The 17,415-nt window shown below is 43.9% G+C and overlaps 1 protein-coding gene and 1 long non-coding RNA gene across 11 annotated transcripts in view; one reads left to right on the top strand and one right to left on the bottom strand.

Moving 5' to 3' along the window:
- The window catches only part of LOC147651467 (uncharacterized), a 112,242-nt gene that overhangs the window by 66,493 nt on the left and 28,334 nt on the right, over positions 1–17,415 (bottom strand). The gene's annotated exons all lie outside the window — the stretch shown is intronic.
- The window catches only part of C9H1orf21 (chromosome 9 C1orf21 homolog), a 111,396-nt gene continuing 103,114 nt past the window's right edge, over positions 9,134–17,415 (top strand). For 4 of the 10 annotated variants that reach the window (XR_015274058.1, XR_015274056.1, XR_015274054.1 and 1 more), the window contains exon 1: positions 9,229–9,357. The gene's annotated coding sequence lies outside the window, so the exon portion shown is untranslated. Of the gene's footprint in view, positions 9,358–10,088; positions 10,148–17,415 lie in introns of those variants that run through there. The other 6 variants (XR_015274057.1, XM_086842727.1, XM_086842731.1 and 3 more) reach the window with 3 other exon arrangements.

The following is a 17,415-nucleotide window of genomic DNA, read 5'->3' on the forward strand; positions in this document are numbered from 1 at the left end:
GCAGAAAAACAATCATCTGCTTTTTGATAAATGGGATGTGCTCAATCTCTTAGTTACTCTGTTTTTTCCTTCATTTAACTGCTCTACCACCAGCTGAAGTCATAAGCAGGGGTGTCTGCTAAAAGAGTACAAATAGGTAAGGCTTTTTCCTCCACCTTCTCCATATAAAATGAACAAATGAAATATGAGGTCATACTCATCCAGACACCTCAAAGCCTGACATGGAGTAGGCCAGCCTAAGGAAGATGTTTGAGGACAGACTGACACCCACTAAGACACCAAATGCCATGGCCACAGCTGACAGATGCCTTTAGACCCCATGTTTTCAGCTAGTCCTTACACTTCAGATTTAATCAGGCTTTTCACACCACATACATATCTGGGGAAAGGAGATGCACAAGGAACTATGAGAGAGGTTTCAAACAAAGCTGATGGGACAGTGTTATTCCGTTTGTGAAAGGCTTTGCTGGACAGACACTGGGTACTGAGAACTGCCTTCCCCTTTTTGGTTGAGAGCAGAAGTCACAAATAGCAGGAGCTGTAGGTTTAGGTTTTTCCCACACCTTTGCAATGCCAAGAGCAGGTCACAGAGGCTAGCACAGCCCCAAGGCCACCAAGGGAGGAAATAACACTCTGCATTTCCTTACCACAGTTGTGCAAAGGTGGAAAATCTCCCTTTACCATTGCATGGATGATGAAAATAAAGGGGTTTTAGAAACCAGATGAAGTAGTCCACCTCTAAACATTAGCAGAGACTTGCTTAAGGATCTTTAAAGTGTTTTCTTTTCACTTGATTCAATACAACTTTTCTTTAGCATGGCACCTGGGCCTCTGAGTCACAGCGAGCTCCAGAGACTGGCAGTTCTTTCCCTCTCTAGAAAGCACACAGATACACAGACACATAGACACACACACACACACACAGACTCAAACAACAAAAATCAGTAACAGATGTTTGCATGGTCTCAGATGTAGCATACTGTAAAAAAATGACACTGCCACAGTCCTTGGAGGCAGGTTAGTATTTAGTTTGGCTTGCAGTTTCTTCAGACTCCCAGGGCAAAAGTAACTTTAGGGGAGATGCCTCCATACTTTTTGAAGCCCAAAGCACCTCATCCCAGCAGCAGCAGACTGCAGATACCCTTGGAGCTGATAGAGAAAGGTTGTAGCTTTCCTTTCTTCCCCTGTAGCACTGTCGGTAGGACTTTCATTTCTTACCCACATCCAGAAAAGGCTGCATTATCTCTATATTTAGCTGGATCACCTGGGTGGGTATTAATACATAGTCATGTGCCTAACTCCTGCCTCTGGTGTGGCTCAGAAATTTAGGGAAGTTGTTAGTGACCCTCAGTTGGTTTTGTAAAATTACAATTCACATGGACTGTCACAGGCTCAGACAGTGGAGGAAATGTCTCTCTCTCTTTTATTCCTAAGGTCAGATTCCCTTCCAGGCCCCATGGTCACTGGTGACTGACATTCTTCTGGGTATCCAATTGTCTTTTTGCCATGAAAAGCACCATTTGACCCACAGGCAGACTTGCATCTCTCCTCCTTGCAGAGATTTGTTTTCTGTAGGGGGTGACAGGAGACTAGCACTCTACTTAATCCATTTGGGACCCTGCACAGGGATGAGGAACAAGATAAGGATAAGTAGATTTTCTGTGCAGTTCTTCAGAGACACTTTGTACCAAAGCAGACTCAGGGAGGGTTGGGCAAGACATTCAGCCTTCTTCACATCATCCTGTGAACCTGTCCGGGCATTTCCCCCACCTCTCCTTATTGTTCAGCAACAGAGGAAGGTGGTGAGAAGAGCCCACTTCAGAGAGGTCTTTGGACTTTAAAAAAAGGAAATATAGTTGAATTTTGTGATAAAAAATAACACAACACAGAACTTCATATTGGCACTGCCCTTCACTGGTTTGAGAGTGGCCAGAATATTTTCACACCATTTTTAACAAAACAGTCTCTCTACAGCTTCTCACTGGGATGTATAAATTTTTGAACTGGACATTGAATCTGAATTTCTAGGTCCATAATAATCTCCATTGTCCAGATATTATGATGGAAAGCACATTTTTTCATTCTGCTTAAACATGCATAAATAACACCCAATGTGTCATATTAACACATTTCAATGGAAACACTTATTTTGACTTGTCCCCAAACCAACTAACCTTACCTGGAATAACTCCTAAGTGATTTGCAACTTTAAATAACTTTGAGTTTCTATTATGACTTTGTGGAAGACTTGCCTTTTAATGCCTCCGATTGCCATCCCAGTTCCTCTCTCTTTGTCTAACCGACAGAGATGATTAAGACAAAACTGCTGGCAGTACCCTCCCTGCCTTTTTGTAAAGAACATCCTTCTTTCTACTAACTTTTCCCTTCTTCCTCACAGAGAGAGCTTTTTGAGCAACCTAGGGAGTTTGTTTTTATAATGAACTGAAAACCCTTTTTTCAGTAGGTACTGCTGAAGTGGGAGCATTTTCACAGATCTGCAAGTTGAAAATGACAAGGAGGAAGAAGGACAGATAGACACTAAAAACATAGGAGAGAAAGAAAGGCAAGACTTTTGATACGTTTATTGAGAGGAAGCTCCCAAAAAGGATGAGGAAATTACTATCTTCCTAAACACCATCAAATTGCCCCAAGGGTGGACTCGCCTTACATGAATTAGACATCAGGACTAGTAGATGCCTGTGCTTGTGCCAGTTATCCCAGCAAAACAGAAGTCTGTGGAAGGTCATTCACTTCATTTCAACACAAACCAGCCTTTGGAGGTCCTTATTTCCCTTCACTGACTCTAAAGGGATCCATGGATAACTTGCTGTAGCACAGATATCTGACTCTGAGATGTCAGGAGAAGGCAGGCAAATCCTAACCCACAGTTCTGTATCATCACCTATATGTAAAACCTACTATGAAAATGCATTTGTGATTAATCACATATCCTTACAAGTTGTGAAATTCCATGTAATAGTTCCCCTATGAACCATAACACACATTTCCCGTCAGCTTAATGTTTTCTGTAAAGGTGTGCAGCAACAATTGCTCCAGAAGTGCTCAGTGTTTTGGGCCAAGTTACAGTTTCTAAGGGAATCATAACTTCGCCTTGATTTGAATGCAATTAAATTCTCTGCCATAATAGCAGCATAATGGCAAGAATATTTTTTCTTTATTTCCTCAGCTTGGAAATTAAAAGGGAATAACACACATTGGTGCACAAGGAAATAGACCTTCAATTCCATACAGACAGCAGTATTCTCAAGTCAGTGTGTTCTCCTTTCTGGTATGAAAAGGGATACAGGAAAACCCAATTATATATATATATTTTTAATGCCCACTTCCAGTACCTGAAAAGGAGGAAGTTGTGCCAGCAGTTAGAACATGGACCCAGCCATGGCTTGTAGCTTTTCATCTCAGCCCACTCTGGACTTTAGGCTACTTATTGAATACCTGTTTGCCTGCCTGAGATGTTGAGACCCAAAACTTGATATGATAAAAGCTGTGTACAGGTTTAACTTTTCATATGGCACACATTCTGTGATGCTGATAAGTACTCTGAGTAGAGCACAAATGATGACTTCATCCATGTCAGTTCTGCTCGAAGCCATCCTTCAACTAGTTATGAACTTAGAATGTTGTTTGTTGGATTTTTGTTTGTTTGGGTTTTTTTGTGCATAAAATACATGAAAAAATCCCCAAATTCTTTATTACTGTTAAAACCATCAGTTTTTGCTTTATGTTCTTGCAAGCAGTGTTTTTATGGGCCCCTGAAAGAGTGTTTTACATAAAATTTTACAGTGTTTATCTCCTAATGTAGGAGATACAGCTGAGATCTTATCACAACAAGTAAACCACATATATGCCTCTTTTGTGTTCTAGCACCCTGCCAAAGAACCATTACATGACCATTCCTGCCTTGTATCACACCAACCCAACCCTTCCCCAAATAACCAGACCGCAAAGTGCAACCTCCATGTATGGAGGATGGCTTCCCAGTAACCCTTCCCACTGGAGCTAGTGCCTTAGCAGATTTCCTTGAGGCATTTGCCACAGGAATGCACATGAATGTGGTCTGTGATCACCAGCAGCCTGTAGGGATTGGTAGTGCAGAGCTCAAAGTAGAACAGAGAGTATCTGAGTGGGGCAGGTTCTCTTGTTTTCCCTTAAAACTCTAACTTAAAACTAGGCTTTAAGTTAAAACTGTATATATTCCTGAGGGAGGTGAGGGGTGGGAGTGGTTCTGTGCTTTGCAAACACCTGTGCCAGAGAAGAAATTACCAGTGAGCAGTGTCCCTCCCAAAAGGAGGGACCTTTCCTCAGAAGGTGGTAGAACAGCTCACACAAGTGTTCTCTGTATAATTTAGTGTCAGGATGAGCTGCATTAAAGCATAAGAGGCCTAAAAAGAAAGTTGTGCAAGCCTAAGTGGTACTGAGAAAAAAATGTGCAGCCTAGAAGAAAGTGTTCTTCGCTTTTTGGTGCTAACTCAGTAACAAGCATAATTCAGCTTGTGCTTTGGATCCAATTCTGCACCTTGAAAGCCAGAGGGACCTTCTGCTGATGACCTGAATAGGACCACAGTACCCAATCCTCACTTGCCACCCTTTCCCTGGGCTTTCAGACTATATATTGTCTGTTTAGTGAAGTGGTATAATAAAAAGGGGAGAACTGGACCTTCAGTCACACAAATAAAAATCAGTCTTGGGAGTTGGAGTTGATGATTCTTCCAACTCAGGGTATTGCATGATTCTGTGATTCTGCGATCTTCGCTGATTTTTCTTGTTATAGCACAGGCACATGCCCTGTGAGTCCATTCCCAGCACAAAGCATACTTTAGGCTAAAACCCCAGTGTACTAACTTTGGCAGTACCTGTGCTACATCTAAATGTGGAACAGTTCAACAGCTGACAATTAAAGTCAACTTTAATTATTCTTATTATTCTTTCCTCTCTCAGAACTTGCCTGAAATTAACAGACAACTTTGCTAAACTGTTAATCTGGAATTAGGACTTCAGGATTGGATGCTCTGCCACGAACCTCTTTTTCTTGTTTATACAGCTTCCAAAATGTGGGTGGTTTATTAGAGGGCTTATCTATCTATTTTGTCTTATCTTTCCTAATTGCAAGATCAAGTATGAAGAGAATAATTTAATCTGCAGAGTAAATAAACAAGCACTGCACACAGAACTGGGATCAGTAAGGATTGCCTGAAAATTTCCAGGTGTATCAATAGGTTTCTCCTACAGCTGGGGTTGCTTTGTGTCCTGGGGTTTTAACATAGGCCCTGTTCTGTGATAATGAAGTTGTGAAACAGAAAACTCTGGAGAATTATGCAGCATTAAGTGATGCAGAAGAATCTTTGACTCTTTTAAAATATTTCATTCTTTTTTTTTCCCTCTGAACAGGTGTAGTGCTGTGTGAGGTGAATGAGAGCAGTTCCTACTTCCAAGGTCATTATTTATTCAGAGATAATTATTTATTGGTTAAAATGCATTCTCTTATATGCCCAGAATTTGCAATCCATGTTTTTCTGTATTGCAGAGTAACATCCATTTCCATTTTAATAGTGACAGTGAATGCAACAAGCAGGGCCAGACTGTGCAAAACAAACGTCCACTAATTTGTAGTCTTTTAAATATGTAAAGCTAGTCTTTGATGTTAATACACCATTAAAAAGGAGCTGGGAAGTTCACACATCTGTTCCTGTGTCACTTGTCAAGCAGCAGAACAGCTCAAAGAGCAGCTTGTTGTTTTGCAGCATCAAACTCACCTTACAACTTTGGCATCCTGTAAAATGTTGAATTTTATACAACATGCAAAATCCATGGGAGGAAACTCCATCTGCAGGGCTCATGCCTTTCTGTGCCCTTTCTTCTTTCTCCAGCAGCACCAGCAATGTGGTCCGTGTGAGCCTGATTCTCCAATGGTCCTTGGAGATGGAGGAATAGCTACATCACCCTGGCAGTCAGAGTCCATGCACAGTGACCAAATTTTCCAACCCCAGGGATTATGTTTACAAATATCTTTGAATATCACCACAGTTAGAACATAGTTCAATGTTTTGGGACTACAATGCTTAAAGGGAAAATGAATTTGTCATAGTGGGGTTTACTGTAGCCAGGATCAAGGTGATAACAATTAAAAAAATTCTTAAATGGTTCCTGGCAGCAGCTTGTGCAGCATTTTAGTTTTTCTTCTTAACTCCTGTTAATGGGGAAAAATGTGTGGCAATTTCACTTATTCTTCTATAAGGTGAGCCATGACTGCTCTCATTTCTCCCATTTCTGAAGTGAAGAGCTTCACTGAAGTATCAGGAAATCATCAGTGCCTTCCAGAAAATAAAACAGGGTAACTTAGGCATTTGAAACAGTTTTCAGCTTGAAACATAGACAGTTGTGCTGACAGCAGCTACCTGATCCAAGTTATGGTCTATTTTTCACACTTAACAAGTAGGACACAGGTACAATACATATACTTTTGGCATAGATAAGTAAACTGCATTCCCATTTTTAGTGGAAGACAGAGATACTCATTAGCATTGCTATAACTGAGGCAACATGCGAGGCATGCACAGACTGATTACACTGCAGTATTGTGTTGAAAGCAAATTTTTTTTTCCCTTCATAAATAGGCCAAACTGGTGTTTCTACACCACTCTTTAACCTGCTATCTTAAGAGGCTTGTTCTTTTGGCACAGAGGTGGAGCTTCTTTCAAAAGAAGACAACCAATTATACAAGGCATTGACTTTCGATACTCAATTATATCCTCATCTTTCCTCTTTCTAAGAGTTTTGAGACCCTTATTATTATAAAAATAATGATAATTTTATCTTTGTAAATATTTGTCTCTGGTTACTTTTAGCCCATGACTCTCCCAGATCCACGTCAATTCATTCCCACAGCAGCAGAACTGAAGCAGGAAAGCAAATTTCTGTTCTCATGTACGAAAAAGTCAGGATTAAATTTGTCCCCTTCCTGCAGGAACAACCGCAGCACTTGGTTTTGATATTAAACCCATAATTTATTTGTCAGTTAATAAACCAATACCTGGTTTGAGCATCACTAGGCTGGGATAGAGCACCAGGCACAGCTGATGGGCACTACTCTTAGTACCAAAATTGTCTTAGATATCATAAATTGTTTACATTGTTTATAATTTTTCAGATTCTAAAAATAACTCTCCAGTAGGCACTGTCTCATCTCAGAAATGAGCTAAAAAACCACCAGAAATCAGGGAAATAACTATTTTCTGCTTTTAGACATATCGTTGACTACATGAGAGTGGCAGACAAAGACTCCATCAACAAATTTGTGCATAAGGAAAAGGATTTTCATGTAAATAATTATTATGAAAGTTAACTAGCCGCACACATCATAAGGAAAACATCAGGGAGGTTTGTTTGTGGAGGCTAAACAAAATATGATTGCTTCATGCTGTTCTTTTATTGGAAGCACAATTTAGAGGCATAGCAATCATATATATTTACACTATAAGAAGCACCACATCTTTTTGAAAACACTATCAGGCTCCCTGCAGAAAAACAAAGTTGGCAAAACTTCACAGTTATTAACCTAAAGCTGAAAATATTCCCTTTTCTGGAATGTCTTGATGTTGTTTATATGCACCTTTCTGGTAGTGATTTCCAGTGCAACAAAAAATAATTAATTGCTAGAAAGTTAAAGGTATAAATTACTTCAAATGGGATCTTGCCAAGGATTTGGCAAACAAATTTTATTTATTTCAACATTTTCATCATGGTGAAGGAAAAATGTCCTTAGATGAAAACTTATCTGCCTGGATTACTGGATGATACTAAACCCGTAAGTGATGACAAAGATACAGACTTGCTGGAGTCTTTCTAGTTCACATGGTAGCATTTCTTGGCCAGAACCGTCTGAGACAGCTTTTATAACCCAATCTTCAAAGAGGCTTTACCTCCATTGCCAGTTTTTTAGTTGTTTTCATGAAAAACTCTGCCTCTGGAAACAGAAAACCATGGGTTTCCAGTGAAAATTTGGGTGCATGGTGCCTCAGAGCTGATAGGCATTGCACTCCTGGGAAAACAACTTCCATGCTAAGGAAGAGAAGTAGTCTGCTGTCCCCGTGCTGAGTGGGACATGGATGCCAAAAACACAAGAGCCTGTTTTTGAGATCCACAGAAGTATCTCAAAGGCAGGTGCCAAGAGGATGGTGCCAGACTTATTTTGGTGGTGCTCAGTGACAGGATGAGGAGCAATGGACAGAAACTAAAACACAGTAAGATTAACATCATGGAACCATGGAATATCCAGAGTTGGAAGGACCCACATGGTCATCAAGTACAGCTGCTGGCCCTGCCCAGACACCCCAACAATCCCATCCTGTGCATCCCTGAGAGTGTTGTCCAAATGCTCCTGGAGCTCTGGCAGTCTCAGGGCCATGCCCATTCCCTGGGGAGCCTCGTCAGTGCCCACCACCTTGGGGGAAGAACCTTTCCCTGATCTCCAGGATAAACCTCCCTGGCACAGCTCCAGCCGTTCCCTGGGTCCTGTCCCTGGGAACATAGAGCAGAGATTGGAGCTAGCCCTCCATTTCCATGGAGAAGACCTTCTTTCTATGGAGGGTGGCAGAGCCCTGGAACAGTTGCCCAGGGAAGGTGTGGAGTCTTCAAATCTGAAATATCTTAAACCCACCTGTGTCACCTGCTACGGGTGACCCTGCCTCGGTGAAGGGCTGGACTGCGTGATTTCCAGAGGTCCCCTCCTAACCCCACCGATTCAGTATTTGCGCGTCTGTGACCTCACCGGGCGCTTGGTGCCTCCCCGCTCAAAGCCCCTTCCGTGCGACACGGGGGCCGCGTGCGGGATGAGCGATGTGCCGGTACCCCCGGGGTCCCCGTGCGGGATGGGCGATGTGCCGGTACCCCCGGGGTCCCCGTGCGGGATGGGCGATGTGCCGGTACCCCCGGGATCCCCGTGCGGGACGGGCGATGTGCCGGTACCCCCGGGATCCCCGTGCGGGATGGGCGATGTGCCGGTACCCCCGGGATCCCCGTGCGGGATGGGCGATGTGCCGGTACCCCCGGGGTCCCCGTGCGGGACGGGCGATGTGCCGGTACCCCCGGGATCCCCGTGCGGGATGAGCGATGTGCCGGTACCCCCGCAGCCCGCGAGGAGCCGGCGGGGCGGGCGGCTCCTCCCCCTCAGTGACGGCCCCATTCCCGCCCGCCTCGCCCGCTCCGCCCGCTCCCGCCCCGCCCGCTCGCCGAGAGGCCGCTCCGCTCCGCACCGCTGCACACCGCCGGGGAGCCGCAGCTGCCCGCGCCCGGCGCCCTCTCCGGCCCGGGGGAGCCGCTCCGAGCGCGGCTGCCGAGGTGAGCGCCCGAGATCGGGGCAGCGCGGGCCAAGGGCCGGGGGAGCGCTTCCCCCCCCCCCCCCCCCCCCCATCCTCCGCGGGGCCGCTCCCGCCTCCGCTTCCCCTCTTCCCTTTCCATTCCCTTATTTCTCGTATCCCGACACCCCTCGCCGTCGCCTCCGGACGACGTTTTATTCATGGCCCGGCGGGCTTTGTGCCGAGCGGGCTCGCCGGGAGCGCCGGACCCGTGGCAGCGGCGGGGAAATGGCTGCGGGTGGGCGGCTCGGAGCCCCCCCCGGCCCGGCAGCGCCGGGGCCATCGCGGCCGGGGGACTCGGCTGCGGCTCCGCGGCCGGGGCGGGAGCGAGCCCTGCGAGCCGCTCTTCGGCGGGTTTTATATGTATCGTTATCTGTATCTATTCGTCTGTGCTCTTTTTCGACGTTCGGCAGCAGTGTATTGCAACGTCGACCGCTCGTGCGCCGGGAGGCACTTACACCATCACCGAGTTAACTGTAGATGTCAGACTGTGCTTGCTCTGGGGTGATGTCAGATTGGTAATAACACGCAGGAATGGGGAAATCGGTGCGGGCAGAGCGTGATGGAGACGGCACAGACCCAGCTGGCGCGGGCAGAGCCGCCGGAGCCGCTCTGTTCCCCGGTGCAGGGCCTGCTGCGGGGGCAGTGCCCCGGCGCGGGCGGAGCGTGGGGGCACTGCGATAATTAGCAATTATTTGTGGATAGGTGCGGACTCGGAGGAGCAGATATTTATGCCTGGAGCAGAGATACTTGGCTGGTTTTGCATTACTAAGGTATTGAGGCGTGTTTTGGTTAGAGAGTCGGCTGATGCCTGTCTTGTCTGCCAGTTGTGCCATAAGGCAACGTCCTCGGGTATCATCAGTCCAGAGGAGGAGTTCTGTTGTGTGCTATGGAAAGCTGGCTGTGATCAATAGGCAGTGTCATGTTAGCTCTCGATACTGCCTCTTGATTTCTCCCAAGCTGATCATGGACCAGTGAACTAAAGCTGGGAGATGTTGAAACACGTCCCTCATCTTATTCAGTTCCGCTTTTGCCTGCCCTTCGCTTTCCCTATGCCCTGGTTGGTTGGATTTCAATGGAAAATTCTGTTTCTGAGCCTGTTCAAAGAATTGTGTGTGTTTTAATTTTGCTTGTCTAATTTGCTGTTTAATAGCTGTGAGGCTGAAGCTCCCCATGCCCAGGGGCTTGGGGGTATTTGCCCTTCAGTACAATTGAAGTTAACCGATACTGCTTGATGCTGTTTAACCTTGTATTATCTTAGGTGTTGTATGACGAGGCAGCTTGCTTTGTGTAAGGCTTTGTGATGATGCAATGCAATAATTATAAATCTTCTAATTGTCTGAAGACTCTTTAAATACTACTTTGTCTTGGGAGGTACTTCATGTGTGTTTATTCCCAAGAGGTGTAGGCATGGATAAGTAGGGTTTGATATTAATCATCTTGCTTTTGAGGTGGGAGGGTGGGAGCAGTTTGGTATAGGTGCCTTAAGTTGTAATTTATGGGTGTGATATCATGTGCTAGATAAGCTTTTATAGGATCTGCCATGTAAATTATGGCCTTTGTTTATATATGTGCAATTATGTTTTGAAAATGCATGCTGTATAGTTTGCTTGTGAGCCTGCGCTGAAGCTGTGAATGAGATCCAGCAAAATGTGCTTCAGTTGCGCAGTGGAGCTCAGTGGTTGAGAACATTTTGCTCTGCCTTGGGCTCACAGCCTGCTCCAGGTGTGAATGTGCTCTGTGGCATTCATCCGCATGCTGTGATGTGTGTGGTGGTTGGCTGCAAAAGCAGCGTCCAGGTGCTTTGTTTATTTTTTTCTTTCTCCATGATCTGGTTTGTTCTTGTTTTTTAGAAGAAGTGGGGTGCTGAAATGACTGATTTCAAATAATGTGTGCTGGAGAGAGCAGCTTGATTATTTCAGGCTGCTGTGGTTTGTTATGCAATCAGATTAACAAAGGTTGAAATGATCATTCAGCTTTGAGTAAACACAATCTATAGAACAGCATGGATTAGGGCAGCTGTTTACATTGGGTAGATCTGCTGCACTTGGCAAGTTGCAAATATTGGATGGAAACACAATGAGTGAACACAGTAATGTACTAAATAAATTTTTAGCAATCTCTTTGGGATTATGATGTACTTACTATTGATTGTCTGTGCTCCAGGAGCTTCTGCGGCATCTTAGGTGCTGTCTGCATGCATGGGCAAACTTTAGGCTTCATTTAGTTGATAATCCAAGGCCTCCTTGAATGTCTTTGTGCACAGCTGGTGATGCCTGGGGTGCTCTGTGGGCTCTAGGCTACTGCAGTCCAGGAGCTGGGTCAAGCAAGATGAACAATGCTCAGCTGGAAGCTTCCTAGATTAAACAGAAAATACAATTCCAGCCATGTTTGCTGAAGCTGGCAGCCCCTCAACTGGTCCTTTATTTGTTGGGCATTTCTTGTTGTTGTCTTGGAGGTAGCATTGCTGCAGGAGAGGTTTTCAGGGATTGTCTTCCTGAATCTGCTCAGCAAGGAGGTGGGGATATGCAGGCTGCGCTGCTAAGGTTGGTGAAGGCATCACCACCGTGCTGGAGGTGAGACCCCAACAGGAGAGACAGGAGCTGAGAGGGGAAGAGGCAGACTGGGATGTGTGGAGGAGAGGAAGGTGTTGGTCAACATGGACCTCTCCATATGTGTGTGCAGTGCCTCGCTGGGACCCCAGCAGCCTGCAGCTGCAATGCAGTGGACTCGCCTGGGCTCTGCTGCTCTAGGAGTGCATCTTGTTCTGAAAATACAGGATGTGTTGGCATCAAGTGTTTGGGGAAAAGGAGGAGTAAGCAACTCCTGCAGTCAGTTTTCCAGAGGCCTTTGTTTTTGTGTGGAGCCTGAGCCTTCCAATCTTCCTCTCATTCAGGGAAAGGTAAGGTACTCTTGAGGGTGCTACTTTTCCATCCACTAGCAGGGGATGGAATAGGACTGTATATTGAATACATGTTAAAAAATTCTCTGGAAAGAGTTTATTATTATTGTTGTTATTTATTTCCTTGATGGCTGTGTTTAATTCTATATAAGCAGATATGTAATTGCAAAGAGATTTCACAGGCATTTTCAAATGTCTATCACTGTGCTACTGGCTGCTCTGTGTGCTATATAACATTTGTGATAAATGTACACAAGCACATTTTGGGTACACTGGAATCTAAAAAGGTACTTCAAGGAATAGGTAATACTATTAAGCCTATGTTGTTGTAGCATGTTCAGAGGAGGTAGTGTGGAATGTGATATGCAATCAGTCATGTTAAGACTATTTTTTTACTGGTACAACTTTACTTCTGCTCTGATTTATTAACAGGTTAGTCTTTTGTCATCTTCAATCTTGTGAATAAAGCAAGAGCAGTTATTTTGTGTCCGACTAGACAGACTGTCTGTCTAGCTCAGTAGCTCTTCTGATGGGACCACTCCCAGGTGCATAGAAAAACTGGAACAGTGAAGTACTCCTGGTAAACCCTTGTAGCAGTCACCACTCTAGGAGACCTTTGGGCTGGCAGTTCCGGGGAGGCTTATGTGTTTAATAGCTGCTGATGGATTGTCTTCTCTAAAAAAATGTCTTAATTAGTTTTGAAAAATTTCGTGGCATTGGTGTTCACAACCACCTGTGCTGGTGAACTTCTGGTATAATTGTCCAGTCTGGAAAGGATTTTATTTTTTTAATTTTGCAGTTTTCTATTTGATGTGCTTGTGATTTTATCTGAATTCTATAAGAATAGGTTTCTTTTCAGATTTTCACACAGAAATAGACTATATATGGTGATGCTAAGAGGTCTTAGAAGGTACATGAAGAAAACTGCTTTATATTTTCAGTGAGGTATAATCTCAGCCCTGTAATCTCATCTTTCATGCATAGGTACCATTATGGCTATTACATTTAGGTGACTGCATACAAAAAAAAATGTTCAGATACAGGAAGTGATTTCTGAAGCTGTGCATCCTGGATATAGATTGGGGTGACTCTAGATTCGGAAACATTCAGATGACAAAAGAGTTGCTGCAAGCCAAGGAGCAACTTCAGCAACATTGCTGGAAGATTTACCAGTAAAAGAAAGATTGAAAAAAGATTTTAAAAGATTCAAAGTAAATCTTAGCAAGGGATCTAGCGTAAGAATGTGAAGAATAGAATTTAAAAGTTGTATTAAAGAGCTTGAAGTTAAGTAATACAGATTCTAGTAAGTGCCGCATGATGCAGAAAAAGCAGTAACTCAGTCCCTGAACTATTCTATAAGTTGGCTTCCACCATGCCATCCTCGACCATTTCAGGAATACATGAGCGGTAATGAAGTTGTGGTTTAAATTCTGCTTTGTGAGGCAGGGAAGCAGGATCTTTTGACTGTGAATTGACCTACAGTATTTGCTTTGGTGCTGGTGGTTCAGGAGTCTGGGTTATAGGAGCCCTCTGGGTCACAGACTTCTGGATACTGGTGGTAAAGTTGTTTGATTTATTAAAAGAAGCTCTTCAAAGGTTGGTAATTTATTACCAGAATTATACAAAGAGCATCCTGAGCTGGAAGGGACCCATCAGGATCATTGAGTCCAACCCTGTCCCTGCATAGACACCCTACCAATCCCACCCTGTGCATCTCTGAGAGCATTGTCCAAGTGCTCCTGGAGCTCTGGCAGTCTTGGGGCTGTGCCCATTCCCTGGGGAGCCTGGTTAGTGCCCTTATTGTGGCAGCTTCTGAAATCCTGTTGATAAAAATGGGGTAGAATTTTAAGGTTTTTAAAGCAAATAGAAATTCTTCATCTTGTCATTTCTACTACTATTCCACCCTTAGGCCTGTAAACTTATGATTAAAGTATTATGAGAATATTTCATTTTATTATTATGAGTATATTTCAGCCTGATGGTTTACAGGTGGGATAATAGTAGAGACTGACCAAACAGTTTGTTTTAAAAATAGATAGGATTACATAATGATGTTATACACAACAACAGTGTATGGATAAGATCTCTGGAACAGAGGTAATCCTGCAGTATCCTTTGCCTGCATGTCCACTGTTGATTGCTTCAAAGGAGGGTAATTGTGAAGAGATGCCAGTGCCAAGTGATTTAACTTGGGAGTGTTGATCCAGTCCTGAGCAGACTTTATGCAGGGCTCTGGGTTAGTAGTTTGGAGAAACAGGTTTTTAAACTATTGTGAGCTCCTAATTTGTTATCTGAATAAGAGAAAACCATTCTTCCTCTTTTTTTTTTCTTTTCCTTCTTTTTTTTTTTTCTTTTTTTTTTTGTGGAGGTCCGTCTGTCCCTTTGTGTTTTGAGTTGTTTACAGAGATTGATATCTTAATGTGTGGCATGTGCTTAGGAAATCTGAGGCCCTATTTTGGAGAATAAAAAAAAAGCCATTGAACTTGTCTGAGAGCATCAGGATGGGATCAGAGGCTTTCCTCATGCTATGAAAGTATCCTTAGTTTATTCTCCTTCTGTCTCTGTATCTCTAAGAGAAAAGAACAGACTTTATCTGTCAAGTCTGAAAAAAGATAAAGAGCAAGTTCACTTGAAATATGTAATTAATAGGGAAAATTTCCCAGGATCTATATATACAGGTAGGCATTTTCCCAAAAGTATTTAGGTGTTGAGGCCATAAAAATGTTGCTGCTCACCAAAATTCTAGCCCTGGATGTATCTATACCATAGATACATACCATATATATACCATATGGTAATACCATAGTCTTACCCCTTGGGCTCTGTGAAATCATATGTAGCTGGAATAATTTCATACATCAGGACTTAAAAGGACCTTGGTGACTTTGTGCTTTTATAATAAACAAGGAAAAGTTTATCTAGGTTGCCCAGTTTATTCACACAAAGACAGCTCTTTAGTTGGGGAGGGGGAGGTACTTACCTCTTAGGCTTTCTTCCTTAGGATTTTTATCTCATTCCAAGATTTTATTAATAAAAGCAAAACAACTTTAATGTTTATGCATTTAGACAGACAGAACTCTGCACTTTGGAGTCATGGCTAATTAGATTTGTGGAGCCTGTGCAGCCTTTGGATATTGGGCAGAGAGATTGTTTTCGCAGGAAGACACAGAGGAAGGAACACATTGCTTGGATTCCCTTTCTCACAGTGCAGAAGCATTTTCCATGCCCTGTGCATGTTAATGATGTTGGTGTGCTGTTCTTGGGGAAGCAGGCTTGTTGAAGTTCGCTTTTGTGTTTGGAGGATTCCTTTTAAATTGCTATTCAGTAAAGCTCTGAGTAGCAGACATTTGCAGTTCTCCATCAGAAAACAGTCTGAGGGAAGAATTGGCTGGTAAACCAAAGCAAATGCTGTCAGTTTCTAAGGGCTGGTAGTGGGCTGTAAGCCCGTTTCTGCTTCAGCTTTGAGGGATGACTAAGATGTTTCTCTGTTCTGGCAATACCCTCTTTGGATCCTATTGCTTAATTTCATCTACAGGCCTGCTCACCCCAGCTGCATCTTGAAGGGAGCACAGCTGATGTGCAGTAAATGTGCTGACAGAGTGTGCAGGAGCCGGTTTTCTGTTACCGATGGATGTGCCCAGCTCCAGGGCATTTTCTGAGCTGGGGTGTTTCAGGCTGTGGTTTGTGCTGCTGAGCATGGCCAGCCATGTGATGCTGAAGGACAGGCTGCTTCTCCTCTCCTCCCAGTGCAGCCGTGCCTCTTATGTGCGTGCAGTAGTTGTGGTCTGGTGGATGCCTGGAGGCTCAGCTTTTCCTTCTGAGCCTTTATTTTTACAGGAATCTGAAATAGCAGAGCTGTAGCTGCTGAATAAGCCAGACTGAATCCAGGGGAGCAGATCTGGCTCTCTCCTTTGTCTGCCTCAGAAATGTGGAGAGGAGAAACTCCTGTGAGTACTTCAGAGAATTGTTTGATTAGTGGGTGAAAGGAAAGCCAGCCAGGGTTTTCTAATCCCATCTCAATTCTTTTTACCACTCAAAGGTCTAATGGATATAATTGTTTTTTTCGTATGATTTATGTTTTTAAATTACTCCCTAGTTTTCAGGTTGAGAGTCCATCAGCCAGGGCTACTGAAATGAAAATCGAAACCTTGTGATGAACAAGATCCTGATCTCTGTTTAATAGTAAGAGGGAGCTGTATTCTTTCTGCTTTGGTCACGTTGAATAAGGTGTATCTTTGTGATTAAAACATCCTGATGCTTATGGGAGGAGGGGAGTGCTTCTTCCTTTTGTCTCCAGTATTGCAGCAGTGATGTTAATTAAATACCAAACAATTTTGGTTTGGGCAAGTTTGCTATGGCAGTGAAAATGTTTTGTTTGGGAGACCTGCACAAATTACACCTACAGGTATTCATGCAGAGATAAATCAGCCCCTGGCTGGCCCAAATCTTCCTGCTTCAGTCTGCAGAAATATGCTAGAGAAGCTTTGAGAATGGCAAAGAGTCAATGAGCATGTTCTGGAGCAGATTGTGTATGGGCACAGCCCTGAGCAGACGTCACAGTGAGGAGTGACTGTGATCCCAGCACAGAGAGGCTCTGTCAGTGGGACAGGCACGCTGGGGTGAGCAGCTTGAAATGTGGGGCTGTGTTGCTGTTCTTCCCCAACAGCATTACTGAGCTGGATTTTCCTCTAAGTACCATTCTGGATATTTGGCATTTTGGCGAGAGGAAGACTGTTTTCTGAAAAATCAAACCTTAAAATGTGGAATAAGAGACCTCAGGCTTAGTAACAGCATTTAGGAGAATAATAAATGCTCAGCCTTGTGAAGCTGCATTTAGTTGTATGTTTATTTGGGGATTTTTTACAAGCGTAATGGAAAATTATGCACTTGACTCTTCTCAGAGTTGCCATGGGATTCAGGGGGCCTAATTTCCCTAAGACTATGAAAATCCCAGGCTTTGCCATGTAATTTTTGTTTGCCTTTACACTTCTGTGCTATTCTCTGAGCCTTCTTTCATCCATAGTAAATGCTTGAGTGCTGCAACAGAAATAGTTTAAAGGCCAGTGATTTGAGAGAAAAAGAGCTGGAGCTTCTTAGATATCTGGGGACCGGAGGAAGTAGGATTAATCTGGCATTAAG

The sequence above is a fragment of the Cyanistes caeruleus genome, chromosome 9 (genome assembly GCF_971803275.1).
Source record: "Cyanistes caeruleus chromosome 9, bCyaCae1.hap1.1, whole genome shotgun sequence".
Taxonomy (NCBI): domain Eukaryota; kingdom Metazoa; phylum Chordata; class Aves; order Passeriformes; family Paridae; genus Cyanistes; species Cyanistes caeruleus.